Genomic DNA, 25700 nt, shown 5'->3' on the forward strand with positions numbered 1-25700 from the left:
CTAAGGGGAATGGTCCCAGGCTGAAAGGAAATCCAGCCTGTGAATTCCTGAAGGCACTGCCCCTGCAGCTCCCGTTGGCCGCCTCCCAGCCAATGGGAGCTGCGGGGGTGGTGATGCCCTGGGCAGAGGCAGTGCACAGAGCTGCCTGGCCATGCCTCCACCTAGCAACTGAGCGAGGGGGATATTGCTGCTTCCGAGGAGCCCCCCAGGTAAGCGCTGCCCAGAGCCTGCCTCACCCTGTCCCGTACCCCAACCCCCTGCCCCCTCCCACACTCAAACTCTGCTGCTTGGGGGACGGGAGGGAGACCGGAGCCACAACCGCCCCCGGCCATGCCCCAACTCCACCCCCTCCCTGCCCCTATTTGATCCCTCCCCAAATCCCTGTCCTGGCCCCGCCTCTTCCCCATGCACGCTGCCTTGTTCCTCCTCCTCCCTCCCTCCCAGGCTTGCCACGTGAAACAGCTGTTTCGCGGCGCAAGCGCTGGGAGGGAGGGGGGAGAAGCATGACGTGGTGGCCCACTCAGGGGAGGAGGCAGAGGTGAGTGGGGCTCCAGCCCCGGAGCACCCACGGAGTCCGCGCCTATGCGCCGAGCTAGCTAGGGAGCCTGCCAGCCCTGCCAACCCGCCCCCCCAGCACCAGCGGGGGTCCCGGGCGGGCCACCCGCCTGCCCTCACAGCACCCGGGCTGCCCTCCCCCAGCACCTGCAGCTCCCCTTCTCCCCCCAAGGTTTAGTCATTGGTATTTTAAGTAAAACTCATGGGCAGGTCACGGGCCGTGAATTTTTGTTTACTGCCCGTGACGTGTTCATGACTTTTACTAAAAATACCCGTTACTAAAATGTAGCCTTACCGATGACCACTGCCTTACATGTTGCTTGAGGAATTGAACTGCCTCATGAGCAAGACTTGATGTAGAACTGTGAGCTATCAAGAGAAGGTTTTGATATGGTGAATGCATGCGCATCTAAAGCATTTAACATTGACTGTAAGGCATGAACCATTTCTCCTCTGAATTCATTTTATCATGGAAGTCCTTCATAACCTGGTGGTTGGCCTTTCTTCAGCTGGTTGTAGCTTTGTGTTTCCTACTAGTTGGCTGATCACTTCCTTAGAGCAGGCAGCAATGCAAGGATTAAGGACTTGATTTACCATAGTACAGATCTGTAATATAATTTAAGAGACTCTGTGAGCGAGGCTTTTTTTTAGCCAACACATCACTGTATTTGTCCTTGAAAGTTGTTTTTCTAGTGACTATCACATCAGCCAGAAGTGTAGCATCCATCTCCTGCTTCTCTTTATTTTTAGTCTTTGATAAAGAAAAGGTAGTCTTGCATCCAGTGTCAGCACTTATCAGAAAGGTGGATACAGATTATCATTTGCTGTGTGTAGGAGGTCACCCAGCCTGGATTTTTTCCCTCCATCTCAGATGGGGAGATTCCTAGATATTAAGGCCCATAGGGACTGTTGTGCTCATCTAGTCTGACCTCCTGTATAACATGGGTTGCAGGATTTTCTTGTATTAATTCCTGCTTCAAATCCAATAGCTGTACTTGTGCTAGAGCATATCTTTTAGCAACACTTTCAATCTTGATTTAAAAATTTCCAATGATGGAGAATCTACCACCCCCTTCGGTAAATTGTTCTAAAGGTTAATTGCCCTCACTGCTGTTAAATTGTGACTTGTTTCTCGTCTGAATGTGTCTAATTTCAACTTCCAGCCGTTGGTTCTTGTCATTGCCCTTTCTCTGCTAGATTGAAAAACCCTCTATTATCAAATTTCTATTCCCCGCATACGTACTTACAGACTGTGATCAAGTCACTCCTTAATTTTCTCTTTGATAAGATAAATAGATTGAGCTGCTTGACTTTCACTGTAAGGCATGCTTTCCAATTCTTTAATCCTTCTTGTGGCTCTTCTCTGACCAGTCTCCACTTTATCAACATCCTTCTTGAATTGTGGACACCAGAGTCGGACACAATATTCCAGCAGTGGTCACATCATTGCCAAAGGCAGAGGTAATCTAACCTCCCTCATTTGACTTGAGATTCATCTGTGTATACATCCAAGGATTACATTAGCCCTTTTGACCACAGTATTGCCATGCGAACTCATGTTTAGCAGATGACTTGGCATCTTTTGCATGGGTAGAGAGAATTTCTGCTGGAAGAAGATGCCTTTTTTGAAGGCCTGCATCTCCCCTTTTTGAGGAGCCAGAATGAAGATCTTAAAGCTTTGTGCTTCATAAGAGCTAAGCAGTTTTTGCCTTCCTGTTATGGTGTTCCCTGCATCCCATTCAAGTGACACCATAGATTATTCTAGGTTGATGACTACTTTGTGTGTGACACTGGAGAATGCCTATGAAATTTGCAGCATAGCTATGTTGGTATTTCTGTGGTTCCTATCACCATGATATCTGAGCTATTTAGCTACTCGAAGATACATAATACAATTTCTAGTTAATATAATTTCTACCTCCCCTGCTTCCGTCGATGGTGAGTTTTGCCATAGAGCCAATTTGGGCACTTAAAATTAGTCAGAATCTCTCTTCAGCTTTACTTTTTCTACTATTTTTTCCTACCATGTGCTGTTTTTAAAATCCCATAGTTGCGGATTGGTGGCAGGCTGAATTCTAACAAAGCATTTTATTCTGGGATTTGGAAAAAGGAGCCCTGACACCACCCATTTTAAAATTGTACACTGTTTGTATTGTTTGGGGGTTTCGACAACACAGCAAATGTCTTAAATGTTAACTGATCAATTTCTGCCCTTCAACCTGGGGTAAGGAACATTATGAAAATCTGTATGTATTGGCACCGCTACCTGAATGGAAGGTCTCAGAGCCAGAAACCCATTAGAATGCATCATTGGATACAACCCCCTGAGCAATCGGTTGCAGACAAAGTTTTACATTCTCCTTCCCCTCTAGATCTACAGTAGCTGTGTTTCCAAATGGTACTTTGGAAAGCTGGTTACTTTGGTTTAAGTTGCATAGTCCAGTGTGTTGCTCTCAGCAAGTGGTTTATACAGATGTTCACAGTTTTGTGTAAAGCTGAGGCCAAAACAAACAACTGTGAAATCATTTGGTTGACCCCAGAGCATCGGAAAGATCCCTTTTCATCCCTTTTTAGACATGTTTACTGTAACTCAGATGCCTGAAAGTATGTTATCTGGGTAACGATTGCAGGTTAGGCTTGTATGCAACCAACTGAAACGTTCACTGATTTTGCATCTTGAGTTCCCTAAACTGTTACATTAACAGCAGTTAAATAAGTTCATTGCTCTTTAAATGCTGCTACACAGCTTCCTCCCCCCCCACCCCCTTTGGCTGCCGATCAGCATCAGGTACTGGATTTATTAAAATATCCATTGGCTGAGATTTTCAAGTTTCCCTTGAGATTGGATGCCTCACTTTTTGGGTGTGCAGCTTGAGATAACAAGGGCCTGATATTCATATGGGAATTATGGATGTTCATCACCTAAAAAGTGAGACATCCAGTATTAGTGGACACTTCTGCAAATTAGGGCCATTATGAGTACATGCTGGTAGCCTATTTTATTTTTATTTTGTTTCTTTGTTGGGTGGGGGTTGGGGTGTTTTTAAATTAGCTTCTTTACAGTAGAAAATAGAACAAAGTCTGTTCTTTTTTGTAATTAATTTGAAAACCATGGGTATTGGGCTTGTGTTGGTACAAAGTGCTCGGTGCAGTATGTATATTGTTTGCTCATATGATGATGCATGTTAAGGCAAGTTGATCCTGGCAGAAGAGAGAAATATTTGCATATAATTTGCATTGTACATTTTTAAAAATTCACATGGTTTTAGCCCTCCGGAATAGTATGGATTGATAACCCTGGAAACTGAAGTCTGTTGCACACAAGCAGTAGCATGCAAACTTTCCATACACTATCCCACCAGTGAGTCTCAGCCAAGATCTAGGGTAAGAGGGGAGTTCTGCCTCAAAGGCTCCTCGAAGTTCATAAATTCATAGCATTTAAGGCCAGAATAGACCATTAGATCATGTAATCTGACCTGTGTGTCATTGGCCATTAAATTACAAGTCTGTATTGAGCCCATAACTCGATTCTGACTAAACCATTCCATCCAAAGAGGCATCCAGTCTTGATCTGAGAACATTAGGAGATGGAGTCTCTACCACTTGCCTTGGTAGTAGAAACTCACTGCCAGCAATGACTGCTGACTCCCCATCCCCTTCCTCTCTAGGCAGGATTTTTTAATGGTTTAGTTTCCCCTTGATCTTAGGCTCAGGCCTAGGAAAAAAATAAACCTGCTAATCAGGCTGGAACCAGGTAGGTGGGCATTTTCAAATTAATGGCTCCCCCGCTGTTTTCTTAAGGACCCTTGGTATTCGTGTTGGACGCACTTAATATCCATCATTGTTCTACTGTATTTCCTGTTTGTTGCCCCCTAGCAGCCTTCTTTTGCGGTAACTCCATTCAGACATGCAGAATAATATCAACTAGATAAATTGAGGTATATATAATTAATAACAAATAGTACAGAGAGCTCCCTCTTTCTCCACAGCAATATTCCAGGATTGATCTCACCAGTGCCGTATACAGAGGTAAAATCAGCTCCCTGCTCCTACTCACTATTCCCCTCTTTATGCATCTAAGGATAACGGTAACTCTTTTTGCCACAGCATCACATTGGCAGCTCATATTCAGTTGCTTGTCCGCTCTGACCCCTAAAAAGTCCTTGCTTTCCAGGATACAGTTCCCCACATTCTGTAGGTATAGCCTACGTTCCTTGTTCCCAGATGAAGAAGTTGGCATTTGGCTGTATGAAAAAGCATTTTGTTTGAATGGTCCCAGGTTACCAAGTGATCCAGATTACTCTGTATGATGGCTCAGTTTTCATCATTATTTTATCACTCTGCCAATCTTTGTGTCATCTACCAATTTTATCAGCAGTGATTATATATTTACATCCACATCATTGATGAAAATGTTGAATAGCTTCAGGCTTAGTACAGTTCCCTGTGGAACCCTGCTAAAACACCCCCATTCATTGTCGATTCCCTTGACGACTACTTTCTGAGATCTGTCAATTAGCTAGTTCTCAATCCACTTAACATGTACTCCGTTGATATTGTATGCTGCCAATTTTTTAATCAGAATGCTGTGCAGTGCTAAGTCAAACATCTTACAAAATCTAAGTACATTACATCTAGTTACCTGTATCAATCAAACTTGTAATCTCATCACAGAATGAAATCAGGTTTCTTTGACAAGATTTTATTGTCTACAAAACCAGTTGTGGTAGTGGTTCAGGGGTGTCCTATCCTAATCATGCTGACAACAACGTGGATCTTTGCTCCTTCGCACTCCTGATCAAAGTTGAAAGAATGCTCTATAAAGCTTGTAGAGGTTCAGTTTGAAGACTCCCATGAAGCCTTGATTCACAGTAGGCAGATCTGACCTATACAGCACAGCTAAGTGTATTCAGTAAGAGAGTTTCACTGAAGTCTAGGACCTTAAGGATGTCCTTCCACCTGGGACAATAAACAGAAACCAAACAACTCTTCCATTACTGAATGTCTAAGGCTAGTGAAATGCATGGCTGCTTTAAAACTGCAGTGCAGCAGAACCTTGGTAATTCACACTGCTAATTACTAAACTGAGAATCTGCAAATAGATGAACTCTCACAATTAAAAAAAACCCTGCACTTCACTGTACAATGAATGCTATTTGAACAGTGGGCTGGAAGGTAATCTTACAGGGTAAGAGTTGAATGGCTAAGCAGACTGCCACCTGACATCAGAAACATGAATGAAGAAACTAGTGGGTCTGCTTGGAGAAGGCTGGCTTTAAGGATTTGTGGATTCTCAGTGTGAACTTGTTTGGTTCTCACTGTATTTTATACAAACCATACTCTTCTTGATCTGAAAATCTTCATGCTTGTTTCCAGTGAATACAAAATCATTAATTGTTTGAAATATTTCAGTTTCTTACTAGATGTAGGGCATCCTCAGAGACTCTCCTAGGCTCTTTTCATTAGGGACTGTCAGTCTGATAACTGCAACATCAGCATGTTGGGACACAAAGATGTTAATTTGTGTCGATTTTCTGTCATAAAATCATCGATTGACTGTACCTGTCAATTGTTATGTTTGTACATTGTCTAGCACAGTTATGTTATGACCTGACTGAGACCCACTGCAATATGAATATTGAATAGTAATATAGCAAGCCCATTTGCTTGATGAAGTCCTGGTGGTGGCAAACCCAGGACATGTGCAGAGACAGTGAGGATGAGATAATACACCAGAGGAACTGGCAGTGTATCACATTGCCACATGATGGGGGAGGGGAAAGGGGGGGGGTCAGAGTTTGGACCCAGAGCTCCCCAGGCTGCAAGGGCTTGGAGCAATGCAGAAGGCTGTGCCCTCAACTCCTGGAGACAGGGAGGCGCATAGCTCTTCAGCAGTCCTTTCCCTAATCAGAGAGCACCAGCATCCTTTACTGGCATTGACAGGAGCTGTGTGTGGGTCTCTTTGACTAATGTGAGAAAGTCACAATGATGCAAGGTTCAAGGCTATTGATAGGAGAGAAACTGATCTGGATTCTCAAGGGCACCAATTTACTGAACAAATAGTGATTTACCGCAGTAACTATCAGAGCCTTCTTTTCAGGTCTCTCCTCAATGAGAGAAGTCTGTGGTTGCTCTCTCATCTTCTAACACACACAGAAAAACAACCTGCTCCCCTCCTCCATCTCTGTTGGTGTACTCTACTTCTGACCTATTTACAACCACAATGATTTTTCTGATTGGCCCAGCAGGTCTGTGTCAGTGATGCATCACCTGTTACTGGGTGGACGAAACCTGCAGCGTATCACCCTCATACTTCTGCCTAAAGATTTTTAGCCACACGGCACTTAGTAAACCATTCCTTTATGGGGTTGTAAGAGGTGAAAGAGTGTTGTAGTGTCTAACAGTGCATTCAGGTTGGCCCAGCTCTGTGATTTAATCTTGAATTTGAATAGTTGTATGCATTTTTATACCCTTCAGAGTATTCAGCATCCGAGCTTTGCCTATCCTTTGGCATCATGGCAATGTGTAATTCTTCTGTTTCATGTACAAAAATATAGTTGGGGAGGACAGGGGGAAGAAAACTTGTGCTATTAGTAGCATTAGTGTATCAGACTGAATGTGTTTAAACTAGAGCATGGCCCAACCCAAACTCGTTGCTCCAAACACACATTGTTTCTGGGACATTTGATACCTGGGTCTCAATTCTGCAAATGGGGCAAACTAAAATATTGAACTTTGGAGTTTTCAGAATCTGAATTTTGCAGCATGAGCCCATCTGTTAAGAACTGATGTTTTCTGGTTGTTTAAAATTACTTTTCTGAGAAGACCATGCAGTTCCCTAAAATGTTCTTTTGACCTTTTAAACTAGTAAGTTATAGATGCAAATAAGAAACAAGCCACTTAAGTGCTTTTCCTCTCTGAAAAGTGATTCTGCAAAAATGGAACAGTAGGGCTTCATGTTTATTCTCCCTATGAAATGTGCTGTGTTTACTACAGAAAGATATGTTGGTTTTTTTTTTTGTTTGTTTGTTTTTTAAATGCCATCCCAGCAAACTTAGCCTGGGCTCCAAATGTCATGCTTGGTTCTTTCCTTGCACTTGGCCACAAGTAAGGAGGGTTCTGCAGGCTGTCGGTGACACTTATGCAACCCTGTTGCTGTGGATGGCTTTACACAGGGATAACAGATTGGAATTTAGTAAAAGAAGACTAAATCCCTTTCATTTCTGCCTTGCTGCCTACAGTGAAGCTAGTTGACATGCATTCACTTAAAAAAGAAATCACTCTTTGCTTCCCAGTAAAGGGAGGAAGAGGAAAGAAAAACAAGCAAGTTGATGAACTGTTACTTTTCTGAGCTGACCTAAACTGAATTCTGTATCTAAGCAAACTGTCTGCTTGCTTACAATGGTCACCCTTACAATTTTTCCAGTTCTACCTTTTGATAACTATATAATATTACTGTGGTATCCCCCATGCCTAGTACAGGAGATACTGCCCATGCTGCAGTAACATGATTTAGTTACAAAGGCAGCTGAAAAGCTGTCAGCAGAGAAATGAAGGGTAGACTTTGCCTGTGGAGGAAGCTTTCTTCATTTTGGACTTTGTAGCAGAGACTCTATATCCTTTTCTGAGATCCTGATACTCAACTGCTAGTTTTTAGGGTGTGGCGGCAGGGAAGGGGTGGACTGTATTACCAGGGCAGTAGCAGAGCCGCCCAGAGGATTCAGGGGGCCTGGGGTCTTCGGTCACCCGGAGCGAGTGAAGGACCCGCCACCGAAGACCCGGAGCGGAAGAAGCACCGGGTCTTCAGCAGCGGGTCCTTCACTCGCTCCGGGTGTATTCGGTGGCACTGAAGAACCTGTCGCCGAAGACCCGCCAAAAACTCTCGTGGGGGCCCCTGCGGGGCCTGGGGCAAATTGCCCCACTTGCCTCCCCGCCTCCCCCGGGTGGCCCTGGGCAGTAGTTATCACCTTTGAAATTCAAAAAACCTGGCACTCCTCCCACAAGACAAGCCCATCACAACCCCAACCACAAGGCAACTCTGCAACCTCCTTGCTTCAACAGCCACTTGTAGTATCTAGAGAGAGACCACATACAGCTAAAATTGAAAACCTGTTGCATGACTCAAACCCTCTCTCATACATGCGCGGTGTGCTTGTATGTTGATGGGCAGACTGCTGCTCTTTTTTCAACAGTTTTGATCTGTTATTGCTTAAACTGGTGAATTGGGAACACTGCAGTATCTTTAGCTGGACACAGAAACTTTTGACATTAGATATTCCAGTGTATTGTGATGAAAATGCAAATCTTTAGACCCACGTAAAAAAAACCCAGAAAATTAAATTATTTTTCTGGCAACTGGCAAATCCATAATAAAACTGGCCAGGCCAGTCAAATACTGGCCAGTGGGTAACACTAGTTGCAGCTCTATACACTCCATAACTATCAAATCCCTGCAATTTTGTGGGCCATAAGTGGCCATGAAGGTTCTAAGATCCTGGATGGAGGGCACTAAGGTCTCCTGATCAAAGGTGTCCATAATCCGCGAATCAACGAGCAAGAGACCAGAGTCGCAAATACATTGTAGGACATACAGGCTACCCTGAGAATTGCTGCAGAAGGGCATAGCAATCCTTTGGTAAATAACTATGTCGATATACCTAAGTAGGGAAATTAGACTGCTTGATGGTTTCCTTTTTATACATATAGTTCTTTTAAAAACATTAGGAATGCCAAGTACAGGTGTTCCGTGGTGTTACTGGTGGACTAGGTAAAGGTCTCAAATATGAATGTGCTCCTCCCTTAATTGAAGGTGAATGTTTAATATTAACAATGAGAACTTTTGCCCCAGCTGTTAATTCAGAGATCTGAATTAAATAGGCTGTAAATTGCCAAAAAAAAAAATTTTTTTTAAACACACTGAATAAAAATTGTTTTGCCTCTGACAAATGTCGCTGATGTCATAAACTTACTGCTTTCGCCAGTCATCCAGAGTAGAATCCTGTTTCCTTGACTTTAAAAAAAAAATCAGAAAACAAGCAAAAATATAAAAAGTACAAACCACCTTTTTTCTCCCCTCAGTGTACAGGTTGGGGAGAAGGGGTGCATTTTTTTTTTTTTTTTTTTAAAGCAGTCCTTGCCCTTTTACTAGTTTTACAGTTATAAAGGCAGCTGAAAAGCTGTCAGCAGAGAAATGACGAATAGACAAGGCGGAAACTTCATTTTGGACTTTATAGCAGAAACTCTACATCCTCTCTCTGGAATCCTGGCACTAAGAGGCCTACAACAATAACAACAACAATTAACAATCATGGTGACTTGATTTTTGAGGTGAGTGAGCTCATGGGATGTAATCCAAGTAATGGGAGTTTTTCTACTGACTTCATTAGGCTTTGGATCAGGCCCATAATGTCTGTACTTTCAGCCTCAAAATTCAGACTCAAACTTCACTACAGTTTTGGCTCAATCCATTGTAAAGATAGAGGCATCTGTGAAGTTTGGATTATCCAATCTCCCGTTAGTGCATTCCTCTTAAATTGTATTTGTTCATGTCTTAAGACTGGGTTCATTTGCTGTTGTTAATTTTGGATCTGATCATGTTTTTATTTTTATTTTCCAATTCTGAAGAGAAACTTCCAGTTCCCCTTTGTACCATAGTTCCTTTTACTTTTTCCTTCTTTTTACCCACATTCAGGAGGGAGTGGTCCATCTAGTTCCTGCAAGTGCAGTCTGTAGTGTGTGGTATTTAAGTGGAATCTTCAGAATTCTGACACATCTTCTGAGACCAAAATGCAGAACAAGGGTCCAAAACAGTGGACATGAGAAGTAACGATGAAGGAAACTATATTTGCCCCGTGGTTATTATGCCATCTGGACATGCAGTTACATAGTTTACATGCTCTATTCAGTAATTAAATGAGTGAACAGGACAATCAAGGCATTAAAGGAGCATTCAAGGAAGAAAAGACTTGCAGAAAAGCTAACTTAATTCTTTGCATTGGTCTTCACTATAGAGGATGTGTGGGAGATTCCCACACCTGAGCTGTTCTTTTTCTGTGACAAATCTGAGGAATTATCCCAGATTGAGGTATCAACAGAGGTGGTTTTTGAACAAATTGATACATTAAGTGGTAATAATCACCAGGACAAGATGGTATGTGTCCAAGAGTTCTCAAATATGAAATTGCAGAACTACTAACTGTGGTATGTAACCTATCACTTAAATTAGCCTCTCTACGTGATGACTGGAACATAGTTAATGTAACACCGATTTTTTTTTTTTTTTTTTTTTTAATTCTCCAGAGGCAATCCTGGCAATTACAAGATGGTAAACCTAACTTCAGTACCAGGCAAATTGGTTGAAACTATAGTAAAGAACAGAATTATCAGACACACAGTTAACACGATTTGTTAGAGTCACGATTTGAAGTCAACACAGCTTTTGTAAAGAGAAATCATGCCTCACCAATCTATTAGAATTCTTTGAGCAGGTCAACAAATGTGGACAAAGGTGATCCAGTGGATAGTGTACGTGGATCCAGTGGATAGTGTACATGTTGTTCAACATATTCGTAAATACTATGGAAAAAGGGGTAAACAGAATTGGTAAAGTTTGCAGACATAGAAAATTACCCAAGATAGTTAAGTCCAAAGCAGACTGCAAAGAGTTACAAAGTGATCTCACAAAAAATGATGGGGTCTAAATTAGCTATTACCACTCAAGAAAGAGATCTTGGAGTCACTGTGGATAGTTCTCTGAAAACATCTCTTCAGTGTGCAGCAACAGATGAAACAGCTAACAGAATATTAAGAATCACCAGGAAAGGGCTAGCTAATAAGACAGTAAATATCATAATGCCATTATATAAATCCAGGGTACACTCACACCTTGAATATTGTGTGAAGTTCTGGTCGCTCCATCGCAAAAAAGATATGTTACAATTGGAAACGATACTGAGAAGGGCAACAAAAGTGATCAGGAGTATGAAACAGCTTCCATGTGAAGAGAGATTAAAAAGTCTGGGACTGTTCAGTTTGGAAAAGAGATGACTAAGGGGGGATATGATAGAGGTCTATAAAATCATGAACGGTATGGAGAAAGTGAATAAAATTTATTTACCCCTTCACATAACACAAGAACCAGGGACCACCTTATGAAATTAACAGGCAGCATGTTTAAAACAAACATAAAGAAGTACTTCACACAACACACAGTCAACCTGTGGAACTCATTGCCAGGAGATGTTATGAAGGCCAAAATGTAACTGGGTTCAAAAAAGAATTAGATAAGTTTATGGAGGGTGGGAACATCAATGGCTATTAGCCAAGATGGTCAGAGAGACAACCCCATGCTCTCTGCGTCCCTAAGCCTCTGACGGCCAGATGCTGGGACTTGACAATAGGAAATAATTGCCCTGTTCTGTTCATTTTCTCAGAAACAGCTGGCACTGGCCACTGTTGGAAGACAGAATAAGGGGGCTAGACCATTGGTCTGACCTTGTATGACCAGTCTTATATTGATCAAATTAAGCACCCATTTTGCACACCTAGTCATCTATTAAATTGCCATCAGTAGTTTTCAGTGTTGAAATCACACTTCTATCTGCAATTGTTTTACCTGCTATGGTTTACAAGCAACTTCTTACCATTACTAGAGCTGAAAAAGATTAGAGAAAAAACATTTATTTTTTATTCTGTTTGTTTTGTGCATTGATGATTCATACCCTTTGCAGAATTTAACATTTGTAGTTTTATTATTTATCCAATAATAGCAGCAGAGCTGAAACTGAGCAGGCAGCGAATAGGTGCATGCACAGAAGGAAGGGTGATGATGCTAGTCATCTAAGGCTATGTCGGGTCCTGTGGCACCTTTAAGACTAACAGAAGTATTGGGAGCATAAGCTTTCGTGAGTAAGAAACTCACTTCTTCAGATGCATCTTAGTCTTAAAGGTGCCACAGGACCCTCTGTTGTTTTTTACAGATTCAGACTAACACGGCTACCCCTCTGATACTTAAGGCTATGTCTACACTTGCAGAGTTTTTGCGCTGTCAGTTTCAATGGTGATAGTGAACCAGTGAAAGAAAAGCACTGATTTGTGTACTTACTTACTTCCACAGGTGTCAGAGAGTGTTTACATTTGCAGCACTTCCATCAGGATGAGAGCATGCACTGAGGGCAGCTATCCCACAGTGCAGCTCTCTTCATTTTGACAATAGGTCTTGTGGGAAGGGGGTGGGGTGGGGGGATCACAGGACATCCTGGGTCCCTGCACAGCCTCCTCTCCCCAAACACTGATCAGTTCTAGTAGCTCAGCATTGCTCGTTCACTCCCTGGAACAGGCATTGTCACCTGGCCAGATAAGTGAGCACTTGCCAAGAAAACAGGAAGAGGAGTTTCAAAGTTTCTGGGGCTTTACAAGGGGAAGGGGTGGATGGATGTCTGTTTGCCTAGCAGCAGAGCTGCTGGCCAGAGTGGTCATCTAGGCACTGTGGGTTATCCTGCGGAGGCTAAAAGCTCCGTAAACAGGAAGAATGTGTTTTCACTTGCACATCACCGCAAAAGCATCACCGGTAAGAGCTGTATGCCTCTCGTGGAGGTGGTTTTCTTTTTTTCACCGCAAAAAGTCAATGGCAAGTGTAGACGCTCCCATGGTTTTTTGCGCAAAAAAGGGATTTTTTCCACTTTAAATGGCAAGTGTAGACACACCCTAACTGTCTGCTTGTGGTCTTCTTTTTCCTCTTTTGTATCCACTTCTTGCCTCTCATCTTACATTATAAGTTCTTTGGAGCAAGAGCTGTCTCTGTGTTCTTCGTGTGCTTAGTGCAACAGCGCTCTGATAGATGATTGGGGCCCATTAGGAGTCAATGCAACATAAATAATAATAATAGTGAGAGGTGGGCCAGTCATTGGAGGTATTGCTGTCAAGCCTGCCCAAAACATCCTTCTGCATATAAACAGGGAAGCTGATAGAAAATCCAGGACATACTGTTTTAAAAGGTCCTTTCTCAGAAAACTGACTTTATACAAATCAAGCTGTGTCCCTTTAACATTTGGGGCCATTCACAACTCACATAGAGATGCCATTTCTGGGTACGACAGCCCAACGTTGATTTGCATTCGGAAGGTTATCTTTGCAACCACAAGGGTTAGAAACTTCATTTTAAAAAATAAAAGCTCATTGTTTGTGTGACGGGCAGTGTTGGCTGTGGCATCCCCACTTCTAGGGAACTTCCAGCGCTCCTGGTGTGGGGTTTCTGTACTCTGTCACAGTCTGCAGAATCTAAATGCAGGGCTGCCCAGAGGATTCAGGGGGCCTGGGGCAAAGCAATTTCAGGGGCCCCTCCCATAAAAAAAAAAAAGTTGCAATACTATAGAATACTATATTCTCGTGGGGGCCCCTGCGAGGCCTGGGGCCTGGGGCAAATTACCCCACTTGCCCCCCCCCCCCCGGGCGGCCCTGTCTAAATGTGTCCATGATTCTAAAAAGCTGTAGCAAGCAGCCCAGCATGTGGACTGGGAGTTTAAATAACTCCTTATCTAGATTAGCCTCCATTTCCTAATGCAAAATTTTGCATTAAATCATAGAAGTTAGGGGTTGAAGCAAGTAATTTCATAGCTCCTGCAGTCCCTTCCCTGCTTGCCATAATTCTCCACATTCCCTCTTTACAGTACACTTTCTAGTGCCTTTTCCCAGTCTGTTTTTAAGAAGTCTCAAGCAATATGGCTTCCATCACTTTCTCTGGGAGACTGTTTCACAGCCTAGAATATTTCACTGTCAAGAAATTCATCATACGTCATGTTGCCTTCTCTTGGTTTCATCCTGTTATACCCCTTTGTACTATCCAAAACAATTCATTTCCGTCCTTTTGGTTTAAACCTTTCAAATATTTGTAGACTGTTACTAGAACTGAGTAAATAACTGATCCCCTCCTCCCCGTTTGGTGGCTGAATCAATTTTTTTAAAAAAAATTGCGTGTTGCCCAAAACTTATTTTTTTTTCTCTTCATTTTGTTTTGGGCATATTTTTCCTCTTTTAAAAACAAACATTTCAAAATGAAAATGTCAAAACTTTTCAACCTTTTTTTTTTTTTTTTTTTTTTTTTCTTCATACTTTTGTCTGGGGAAAAAGAATTTGCTGAATTTGACCCCTATCTGCAAATAGTGTTGGTTGATCCAAAACTGCATTTTCGGCAGATAATCTATTTGTCCAGAAAATTTCACCCAGCTGAACCTGTTATTTTGTCCCACTTAGCTGAGTTGTACTTTTTCAGTCTCTCCTCACAAGTCCTTCCTGACCATTTTCACTGCTCTCTATTTACTGTCTTCATTTTGTCAATAACTAATAATGAAACACCCAGAATTTCTTTTGAAATGATTGACAGTATTCACCTCCAGGCAAATTAAGTGTAGAGTGCCCCATAATGAAAGCACGTTGATCATGTTGCTCCTTAATTGTGACTGTTATACCTACGATTTCCTGACCTATGACAAATGAGGAGCATAAATTGTTACATTACTTGAGTCCATTAGCTAAGGTGCAAGGAAGTGACCCATTTTACCACCAATATTTAAAAATGTTTTACCAGTCAGTGTTAATTAACCTCCTCATACTGCAGGTTTCAGATCTGTTACAGTGTTTAGCATAGACATCAGAGAGTTATGATTGGCAGCACAGAATTTTTCATAAGGTCTGAAAGCATGATTTGTGCAAAATGAGCAGATGGCCTAGCAAAGAATTTCCCCAGGAGACTGCAGTTATTCAAAAATGAGATATAAGCTGTACAAGATTTGACTGTAAAATTAACTGGCCGGCCAGTGGCATAGGTATTTAACAAAAATGATTCAGCCTGGCCCCTAGCATAATGCTGCACACAGTATTTTAAGTCTCCCCTAATAACTGCACACGAATGAAAGACAGTTTTGCTCTGCAGGGTCGTTTTGCCAAGTTGACAAGCTGCTGTATCTTTCCGCTTACAATGGCAACACTATAAATCTTCAGGCATGTGGTGATGCTATAGAGCTGCTGTTAATTTTAAAAGATCAGTTACTTGGCAGTTTGAGGACTATTCTCTTTTGATTTAAGAAAATAAATATAACGTTTTATTTCAAGCCAAAGGAGTTAACAGTACTGCCAACCCCAAGCATTCAAACAACATGAAGCATGCCCTCAAAAATCATGAGATTGACTTAAAATCCTGAAATCTTTTTAAAGTGATAACTTTGGGATTCTTTTTATTTAACTTCTGGGTTTAGACACATTAGTGTTCATGTTCCCAAGATTTTTTTCCTGCAACCAGGTACTGGGGCTTTAAGGAAAATGCCAAAATGTCGTGAGGCTCATAATCAAATTGTGAGAGTTAGAAACCCTGAGTTAATTTAAAGCAGTGGTTCCAAAAATTTTCAGTTGCTCCCACCCAGCCACCCAAACCCCGGTCCGTGCCTCCTGGGAGGCACGATCAGGAATCGGGGTCAGGAGCCAGGACTGGGAGCAGAGCCATGGCTGGAGCCACAGTCGGGAGCTGGGCTGGAGTCCGGGGCCACAGCTGAGCTTGGAGCTGCAGCTGGGGATGGGGCAGAGTTAGACCAGAGCTGGGGGCAGAGCAGCTCTGGGTGGCCCTTCCTTCCCGCCACTCGTGGGGCTGGCCTGGGCCCCGCCCACCCCCCAAACATTCCTCCGGGCATGCCTTACAGTTTTGGTTTAAAGGAATCCTTCAGAAAGAAATGGCCCTCTTTATCTTTTTAAAAGATATTTCATTACTCATGAATTCTTCATGGAGGTTCCTTTCTATGAGGCCAAATATACTATAAAACTCTCATTAGCCATGTTTTTAATCGAAATGCCCAATGAAGAACAAGTAAATTGTGAACAATATTTAATTACTCCCATGCTTGCATCAACATGTGTTCTGGTTTGTTTCTCATGGAACAGTTACATTCCTGTTGTAGCACATAATGGGACTAATGCCACAAACCTTGTGCAGGCAAGAGGCCAGTGATAGCAGTGGGAGACTCAAGGACTGGTAATAGAGCCCTTTGTTTCTCTTGCTACAGGGTCCATTTAAACTGAATGTACGTTCTCCGCTTGATGCTTGTGCACAACTCTTAAAAATAAAAGTGTACGTATAGAAGGAAAAATAGACTCCATAGCATTAACCTGAAACACTGATGTATCCAAAGTGGGATAACAGATTTCCCAATGAAGATATTTACAGAAACTATATAAAAATGGTACCTTAATCAACAGATCTGTCCCCCTATATATTAATTCACAGCTCTGCATTCTTATAACAAACAAGTTTGTATAATTCTTGTCACTCCTGTTAGCTCCACAGAACCAACCCAGTTCTTGGAGAGGAAGCTGGATTTGATTCTTGCTCATATATTATCAACAGATTTGTTAATAAAATTCCAGGTGCAGGACCAAATTGAAGACCAGGCACTTGCACAGGAACAACTGAGGGCAGAATTATGCTATATGGAATGTGTATTACTGGTGGTGATGCATGCAACAAAAAATAGAGTTTGTCTTTTGGGTGTCAGATGGAGTTTGCAGGACTGACATTCAGAAAAAAACATATTTTACTTGTAAACTAAGCAAATTTGATCTGGGACCATTAAGACACAATAAGTATGCTATCCTGCGATGCCATTGTTAGTCACTTTTCAGAGTAGTGCTGCATTGCCTGAGAATATTGCATGAACTCCGACAGAAATTAGTATGTCATCTTGTTTCTTAGAAAACTTTAAATGCCATATTTCAGATATTGCAATATCTTGAAAATAATCTAAATGATTTTTGGGCAGTAATCCCCTACTTAAACGGCCTTTGATATAGCAATATCTGAGCACTCTGGACTTTTCTTCCCTGCCCCTCTTCCCCCAACTAACGATGTGTATTTCTGTTGGCTTCCTTCTTGAAAAGGGAGAGGTTTTTAATCTTAATCTTACATATGACTATGCTGTACTAACCTTTATTGCACTATATATAATGTAGAAGAAAGTGGCATATCTTTGGGAAAGAATGGATTGATGGGGCACGCTAATTTAGATTGGACAGCTCTTGCTGGACCCAGATCCTTTCCCTCTAGTGTAAGGCAATGTCCACAATAGAGGTGGAGTGTGACAGGGAGTGTGGGGGGAGAGAGAGTGCTTTTTGGAGCGTGTCAGCACTCTATTTTGCAAGTTCCAAACTCCCGGCCCCCTGCTCATTCATTCACTCACTCAAAGCAAACTGTTTGCTTTTTCTCTGTGGTACGAGCTTTGAAACCGGCACTTCCGCATTCCTGCAGCCAGTCATAACAATGGAGAGGATTGGCCACTTGACAAGGTGATCAGTACAGCGCTGCAGGTTGATTCCTGGTACACACTCACGAGGGAGAGTCGTAGCCACTCCACTGTATCTCTTATGCTTCTCGGGGAGGTGGAGTACCTGCACCGGTGTACCCAGGGAGATACAGCGCTGCAAGTGCCCTGCCAGTGTGGACGGGGAGTGAGTTACAGCGCTGAGGGAGGCTTTACAGCGCTGTAACTCGCAAGTGTAGCCAAGGCCTAAGCCTTTGCATTCCTGTTAGTAAAATAGGAATAGCAAGAGAGAGGGATGGAGAAAAGGACAGTTAGCGCCAGATTTTTAAAAGTGAAGAACTCTAGGGCTTTATGCAAAAATGTGCATGCAACAGCACATTTAATTTGCATGCAGTTACTACAGTTGTGTTTGCAAGTGATTTATGCATGACGCCAGTCTTGCAGCTTGCACAGTTTCTATTGTGAGTCTCATGATACATGGCAATAAAGCCTATTTGCATATAAACTAAATCTTTGGCAAAAAAAAGGGAGTGACACCACCTGAACCCCTCAGTTTAGAAGAGAACTGGGGGTGGGATGGATGTGCTGCAGCAATGTCAGATCTTCCTGGAAGCAAGTGACAGTGAAGAGAAACTGAAGAGGGTCAAATCCTCCCACACCGCTACATGCGGCAGGTGCAGAGGCCCTGGAGATCTGATACATTCCAGTGAGAGCATGACCGGGCCTGCACATGCCTAGCTAAAGTTATTCAAACATTCTGAGACTTCCATGATCCGTGCAAAAATGTTCTGTGCTGTGATGCTTTCAAAAATTGACAGCAGCTAGGCAGCGGGTATGCTGTGAGTGCTGCTTATTGTACTGACTGATATTTTCTCTTTGTTTCCCCATGCTCCGTCGTAGTCATCTTATACTGAGACTGGTAGCTCTTTGGGGCAGGCACCACCTTTTTGTTCTGTTTGTACAGTACTTAGCACATTAGAGCCCTGATCCATGACTGTGGCACCTAGGTGCTGTCACATACAAATAATAAATCATAATACTAAAGCTACCTTTCCTTTACAAGAAACTACCTGCCAGGTGAGAAAATGGACTCTTGTGTACAGACCTGCTTATTAAAGCTAAGTCATGTGAATTTGAACAGTTAACAAATGGACCAATTCGAGACCTGATAACCAAGTCAGAGCAAAGTCATTGCAAGCAACAGATTTGAAATATTGCAGATAACAATAGGTATTGTTAAACATGCCACCAAGCTAATCATGCCCGCAAATAAAGCACATGAAGATTAGCCTTAAATTTGCACATGTAGTTGTGCTTCCGCCCTTGTGAAACAAGGTCCTTAAAGCCCTAAAACAAGTGGTAGTACTGTAGTAACTCTCAAAGTTATGCCAAGACATCTGAACTCTGTGCCCAGAGAAGAAGCATGTTAATTTGGTTGTTTATTTGTCAGTGTGGGGGAGGGGACAGGGAGATTTTTCCCCCTCCCCCAAATTCCTCTACACAATCTGTTCCTGCTTTCTAAATGGTCAATTAATTTGCCATCCAGAGAATACATTTCCCCACTCCTCTTTCTCCTCTTCTGTTGTACTTTTCTGTGGTTTGCATAATTGTTTGCTTTCTATAACCCATGTTATCTACGTCCATCCTCAATGTTGAGATCTTTGTGGTTTCCCTAGCCCACCACCCCAAGTAGATGATAAACAAACTACAGAACCACTGTACACATTTACTAGGATTATATAATCTGGTTGTACAGCTCAGTGCTAAACATGATCTCTTCTGCCTGTATCTTTGTGGATCTGTACATCTGAAAAGATAATTTAAACCAAACGAATAACCTTACTCCTTTCGGTGGTTTTCTTTCCTATATGTTAGTCATTCAGCTCCTTGGACTCTGGGAGATTTTATATGATTCAGCTCACAAGAATTGCTAAAGATTTTTACACTACAAACCGCTGTTTTTGGTAGGGGAGGTGGAGATCAGCTGCTGGAAGGAATGAAGTGTGTTCTTGGGAGTTCTCATGCATTATTTATCACAGGCGTCTTTCATTGGGATCAGCTGGAGGAAGTAGTTAGTCCAGTTTGAGCTACACTAGTGTTATACTTAGGGGGCTTAAACAAGCCCAGGCAAGTGCAGTACCAACTCTTTCTCTTCATCTGCAGGCAAATGTAGGGCAGTCAGCAGCTGTGCTTGCACAGCTCCCGTCTCTTTAGTCTGGATAGCAGGAGTCATGCAAGAAGGGGAAGCCACACTAAGGATTCACATATGCATCCGTGCTGGAAAATGAAGCTTCAGGTAGGAGAGTGCCTTGTCAGCAGAGTATCTTGGCTTATAGTTCACTGTAGGGATGGCATTAAGCTTTGCAGAACAAATCTGTGTGTAAAGTAAGGCAGTCTATCAAGACGGCCTACTATTGAGACTCCTCATTAGCGAGCTGCTTCAACAATCCCTTTCTGTGTGATACCTTGTTCAATTCTAATAATGAAACTAGATTTTTTTTTTAAATACTCCCTTCCCAATTTGTGCTAGCATTCTGTCCTTTGTAAGGCAGTAATCCTTAGAGAGAGAGAGAACATGCTGTCTTCTAACTTTCATATGTTAATGCTAAAATATACTGAAACTATATTAGCACTTCTATCAATATTAAATGTGTGTGTGTGGGGGGGGGGAGGGTTTAACATTGAGAAGATCCTGCTAAAATATAACTCTGAATGAGCGAGTGTGGAAAACCCCAATTTCCAATGATGCATCTCCACAATGCTGGCAGAATCTATTTTAAGTCATGTTCATTTTCTACTAGATCCATGTTCTAATGCTGAGTGAAGAGTTCAGCATAAGATAGAGAAGGAGATATACAAAACCCCATGGAACAATAACAAAGGGTCTTTGTTCTATTTCTGAACATTATTTGCATTGCTGTGTGTGTGTGACACACTGACGTGATTTCATTTGGCAACTACGTTCGAACATTGTCACTTGCTTTGTGTGTCTTGTTTAGTATGGATGCTATCCCTAGCTGTTAACTTCGCTGCTGGTTTTAAAGGGGGAGAAAAAAAGCTACAGTGGGCTGCCGGAAAACCCAACATGAAATAGCGAAGATTAAGAATCTGTTAGACAATTAGGACAAAATGGTGTGTTCTGATGCATAGACACTTTTTTTTTTTTTTTTTTTTTTTTTTTTTTTATTTAATTTTTTTTTTTTTTTTTTTTTTTTGGTAGCTTTAAATCCAATCCAGGGTTTAGTAAATAAGCATTACTGGTGGAAGCAGAAATTGTCAGATTTATGTGAAATCCCATGGAGAAGATTAATAATCACATGTTTTTGCTGAAGCTTGAACGTACATTGTATGCCAGTGTGCTTCTTTTCAAGATGATTCATTCACATAAGTATAATTTGTATGTATACATAGAGGTGGCTTTGAAATACCATATTCTATTTTTTTTTCCAGTTCAGATTTTGAGTAGGTTTAGATATAAATTGTATGACACATGATAATTGCAGGATTTTTACCATCAGAAGTGGTCACTTCCAGCTATTGTTTGCTGTACTTCATCCTTTTAAAGTTCTCGTGGACCAAATAAAATAATCACACTGGTATCTGATCTGTCCTTTATATTTCAGAGATGTGTCAATATCGGTCATAAATATGTATCTAAGTGAGATTAACACATTGTTATAAAATATATGTTGGAATATGCATTCTGTAACAAAATATGGTGCTTGAAACTGATTTATCTAACATTGTGCGGCAAAATTCATCCCTAGTACAACTCCATTGACTTCAGTGAACTAACTGAAGGAGAGGGCTTTGGACTGCTGTAAATAAAATCCGAAATGCTTTTATTTAACATTTCAACACCTGATGCAGCTGGAGTTATTCAAATTAATGTGATTTCCAGAGTGGGGTGTGGAGGGAGGAAATTGGGGTTTCTGAACTTTTGTGATTGATTCGCTGTGAATGATGTACAAAGGAAGGTCTGAAAGGTTGTTTTTCCAAAAACCCAGTTTGTTTTGTTTGCTTTTTTACAATAGAAATTCATAGAATCATAGAATATCAGGGTTGGAAGGGACCTCAGGAGGTCATCTAGTCCAACCCCCTGCTCAAAGCAGGACCAATTCCCAACTAAATCATCCCAGCCATGGCTTTGTCAAGCCTGACCTTAAAAACCTCTAAATTCAGGTCGTCTGTCCAGTTTTTTCCCAGTAGTCTCTATAGTCAAGTGAGATATATCTACACTGAGAATTTTAGGGAATTCTCCCACTGTTATCACACCACCTGTACAGCAATGGTGGAAGCGCTAGTGTAGTAAGGGTCCTAGTGTTTTTATCACTGTTTCCTCTAGCCCTCTTCAGAGTACATCTAGATGACAGAGTGATAAAAATACCTGTGGCCAGTCTATGCTACCATGCGAGAGCTAAGCCAATGATAGAAGAATTCCTTGCAATTCTTGGTGTACACAAGGCACTGGATACCTGGTAGGATTGTGACATCAGAGATAGTAAAATCTGTTTAATGGGGAGGGGTAATAATTTATAGTCAAGCTGCTCAAAACTCTGTGAAATAAAATAGTTGTTAAGCAAAATAACAAATAAAAAACCAAATGCCTGAGAAGCAAGTGGGAAGGAAGATTTCACTCTATATGCATCCGAAGAAGTGGGTTGTAGCCCACGAAAGCTTATGCTCTAATAAATTTGTTAGTCTCTAAGGTGCCACAAGTACTCCTGTTCTTTTTGGGAAGGAAGATGTCTTTCTTAAAGATTCCCCACATTCACCCTTTCAGTTAAGGGCTGAGAAATATGCAGATTGCGATCTGAGCAAAGCTCTCTTTAGCAAAACCAGGAAAGATGAGACTTGTTACCTGATATTTTTAAAAGCAGGGGGGGAAAGGGCACAAGTCCAATTTTCTTCCCCCTGTCTTCAGGTCACCTTTAACTGAGACTGAGACAAAATAGTATTGGGAAATGATACTTTTCATGTTGAGTTCAAACTAAGGTGAATTTCCCAAGAGCTGCCATGATGAAATTAATGTGATAACCTGGTTTATCTATCACATTACCACTTTGGAGCTGAATATAAAGATTCCTATTGAAATTGGACAGGAATACCAAATAAACATTTCATATTTGCAGCTCCATGTGAAAAGCAGGTTCTAAAGAATAATGCAATACTGAAATGAGGATAGTAAAATGGATCTGTCTGGTATAACGGTGACATTTGTCTGACTATAGCAAAGTGTAAATGAGGGTATTTTCAGGTATAGGCGCCTAAAACCATTGGGGAAAAAATAAAACTCGGCTAGAGTGTGTCATTTCTGTTAATGGACCCTGCCTTTTGCCCAGTGTGGCCTGAGGTCTTGTTCTGGGCAGGGAGTCTGGTCAGAAGAATTGGGGGTGGAAAGGGCTCATATTGCAGAGACTAAGGCAGGGGTAGGCAACCTATGGCACGTGTGCCAAAGGCAGCACGCGAGCTGATTTTCAGTGGTACTCACACTGCCTGGGTCCTGGCCACCGGTCCGGGGGGCTCTGCATTTTAATTTACTTTTAAATGAAGCTTCTTAAACATTTTAAAAACCTTATTTACTTTACATACAACAATAGTTTAGTTATATATTATAGACTTGTAGAAAGAGACCTTCTAAAAACGTTAAAATGTATTACTGCCACGCAAAACCTTAAATTAGAGTGAATAAATGAAGACTCGGCACACCACTTCTGAAAGGTTGCCGACCCCTGGACTAAGGCCTGGTCTACACTGGGCGGGGGGGAGGTGAATAACGTAGCTGAAGTCGACGTACTTAGATCTACTTACCGCGGTGTCTTCACTGCGGTAGGTCGACTGCTGACACTCCCCCGTCGACTCCGCCTGTGCTTCTCGCTCCGGTGAAGTACAAGAGTCTACGGGAGAGCGCTCGGTGGTCGATTTATCACATCTTCACTAGACGCAATAAATCGACTCCTGCTGGCTCGATCGCTCTGGAGGTAAGTGTAGACATCCCCAGAGTGGGGAGATATTTGGGGTGTCATATGACTGTGGGTGAGTTTTGATAGGGAGTGTTTCACTTGCCAGTGACTGGTAAGTTGGTGTGCAGCAGTTACGGGTAGAATGGGGAAGAGTGGGCAGCTGTGGTTGATGTATGGTTAATAAGGGAGCTTGTTTGGCATGACTTGATTGAAGGTAAAGGCTTAAAACGCTCAATCTCGAAGTGACTTCTAGCAAGATCAGTAAAATGTTGGAGTTGGTCAGGTAGCCATGACCAGAGAAGGGTGGGTGGGTGGGTGGATAGAGGAGGGATATTGAGGCATCTCACTGTAAGGAGAGAGCAGCAAATGGCATTTGGGAGTTGCACCATGACTTGGATCAGCTGAGAGAGGCGCTTCCTTGTCCTGAGAAGTAACTAGCTCCTGTGGCATCTGTTATGGCCCCAACAAAAGGTAATTCTTCAGCTCACTTAGGAGAGGGTGCAAGGGACCTAACTCAAGTTTCAATTAGAAATGTAACTGTGTAAATGTCTCCAGACCTGGGCATTGGGTCTCTTTGTGGGGGGACCAAAGAGCGAGAACTATTTTCCAACTGTGAAAAGAATGCAACAGTACACACACAGAAGAATTGAAAATCACAGTCCAGCGTACAATCTGAACACACTTTCCAGCACTGCAGTATTTAATAATTTAATAATTATAATCTTTAAAATTACAGTCATAGCAGACAAGAAAGAAATGTAGTTGATTACACACTCAAAATTTCTTATCTTATTTAAATACACACTCCGACTTCTTTGCATTATGGCTTTAAAGTAATCAACTATACAATCTGCACTGTTGAAACTGTGTGTCATATTTACAGCCATAACAACAGTTGTATTTTGCAGTGTGATGTTTTTTCCCTGTTCTTTGTGCGCACTAAGAGTGGTAGTGTGGTTGAATTGAAATTGTGTGTTAGAGAGGGTATTATTACTATCTAGCTCTGTTTCTTAAAGTTTGGTACTGGTAATACGAAGGGCCCTACTGGACTTCCTGGAGGCTTTGACTCTTCTCCCCTTTGGGATATAGAGAGCTTTTCTACTAATGAAGTTTAGACTTTTTTTTTGTTTTTAAAGGAAAGCTCAGATTATGGCACATTCATGAGACATAAGTGTCGAGGGTTTTGGTAACCTTTTATGTTTTAACAGTGGCTAACCCAATGGGGCCTCAGAGTCCTACTGTAATAAAAATATTTAATACGTCCCTGTGTTTGCACACACCTTCCTTGGTGCTACACTTGGCAGTTTGCAGAGCTAATTCCCTACACTGTTGTAAGGAGACTTAGTTTCACACCTGGTTCATTGATCTGATGCCTAAATGCAAGTTAATAACAAAATTGAGGTAACTGGCAGAAGCAGCCGGAAGAAATGAGAGTGACTATGGCAATGTCTACACTAGAGATTTTACAGCGGCACAGCTGTACTACTTCAGCTGGGAGGTCATAAGGTCTCCCGTGTAGCTGCTCTATGCTGAAGGGCTCCGGAGAGCTCACCCATCGGCATAATTAAACCATCACCCAACAAGCGGTAGTAGCTATGTCGGCAGGAGAGCGTTTCCCGCTGAAGTAGTGCTGTCCACACCGGTGCTTCTGTCAATGTAACTTATGTCAGGTGTGTTTTTTCACTCCCCTGACGGACAAAAGTTTTGCCGACAAGTGCTAGTGTAGACAGTCTTTGTCAGCCTCGTCGATTGTCGCAGTGTGCATGGTGCTTGGTACTGAAGTTTCTGGTTTGGCATTTGTGTTCCTAACCTCATCAAAAAGCATTTTTCCTACCTATGCTCGGTGAGATGGGCGCATCTTTCTCTCCTAGGTGTAGTCCAG

General features: G+C 42.0%; 1 protein-coding gene across 3 annotated transcripts in view; it reads left to right on the forward strand.

Annotated features, from left to right (window-relative positions):
* Positions 1–25700, forward strand: part of MARCHF8 (membrane associated ring-CH-type finger 8) — a 192196-nt gene that overhangs the window by 76665 nt on the left and 89831 nt on the right. The window lies entirely within an intron of this gene.

Source organism: Terrapene carolina, unplaced genomic scaffold (assembly GCF_002925995.2).
Source record: "Terrapene carolina triunguis isolate 2854851 unplaced genomic scaffold, T_m_triunguis-2.0 Scaffold402, whole genome shotgun sequence".
Taxonomy (NCBI): Eukaryota; Metazoa; Chordata; order Testudines; family Emydidae; genus Terrapene; species Terrapene triunguis.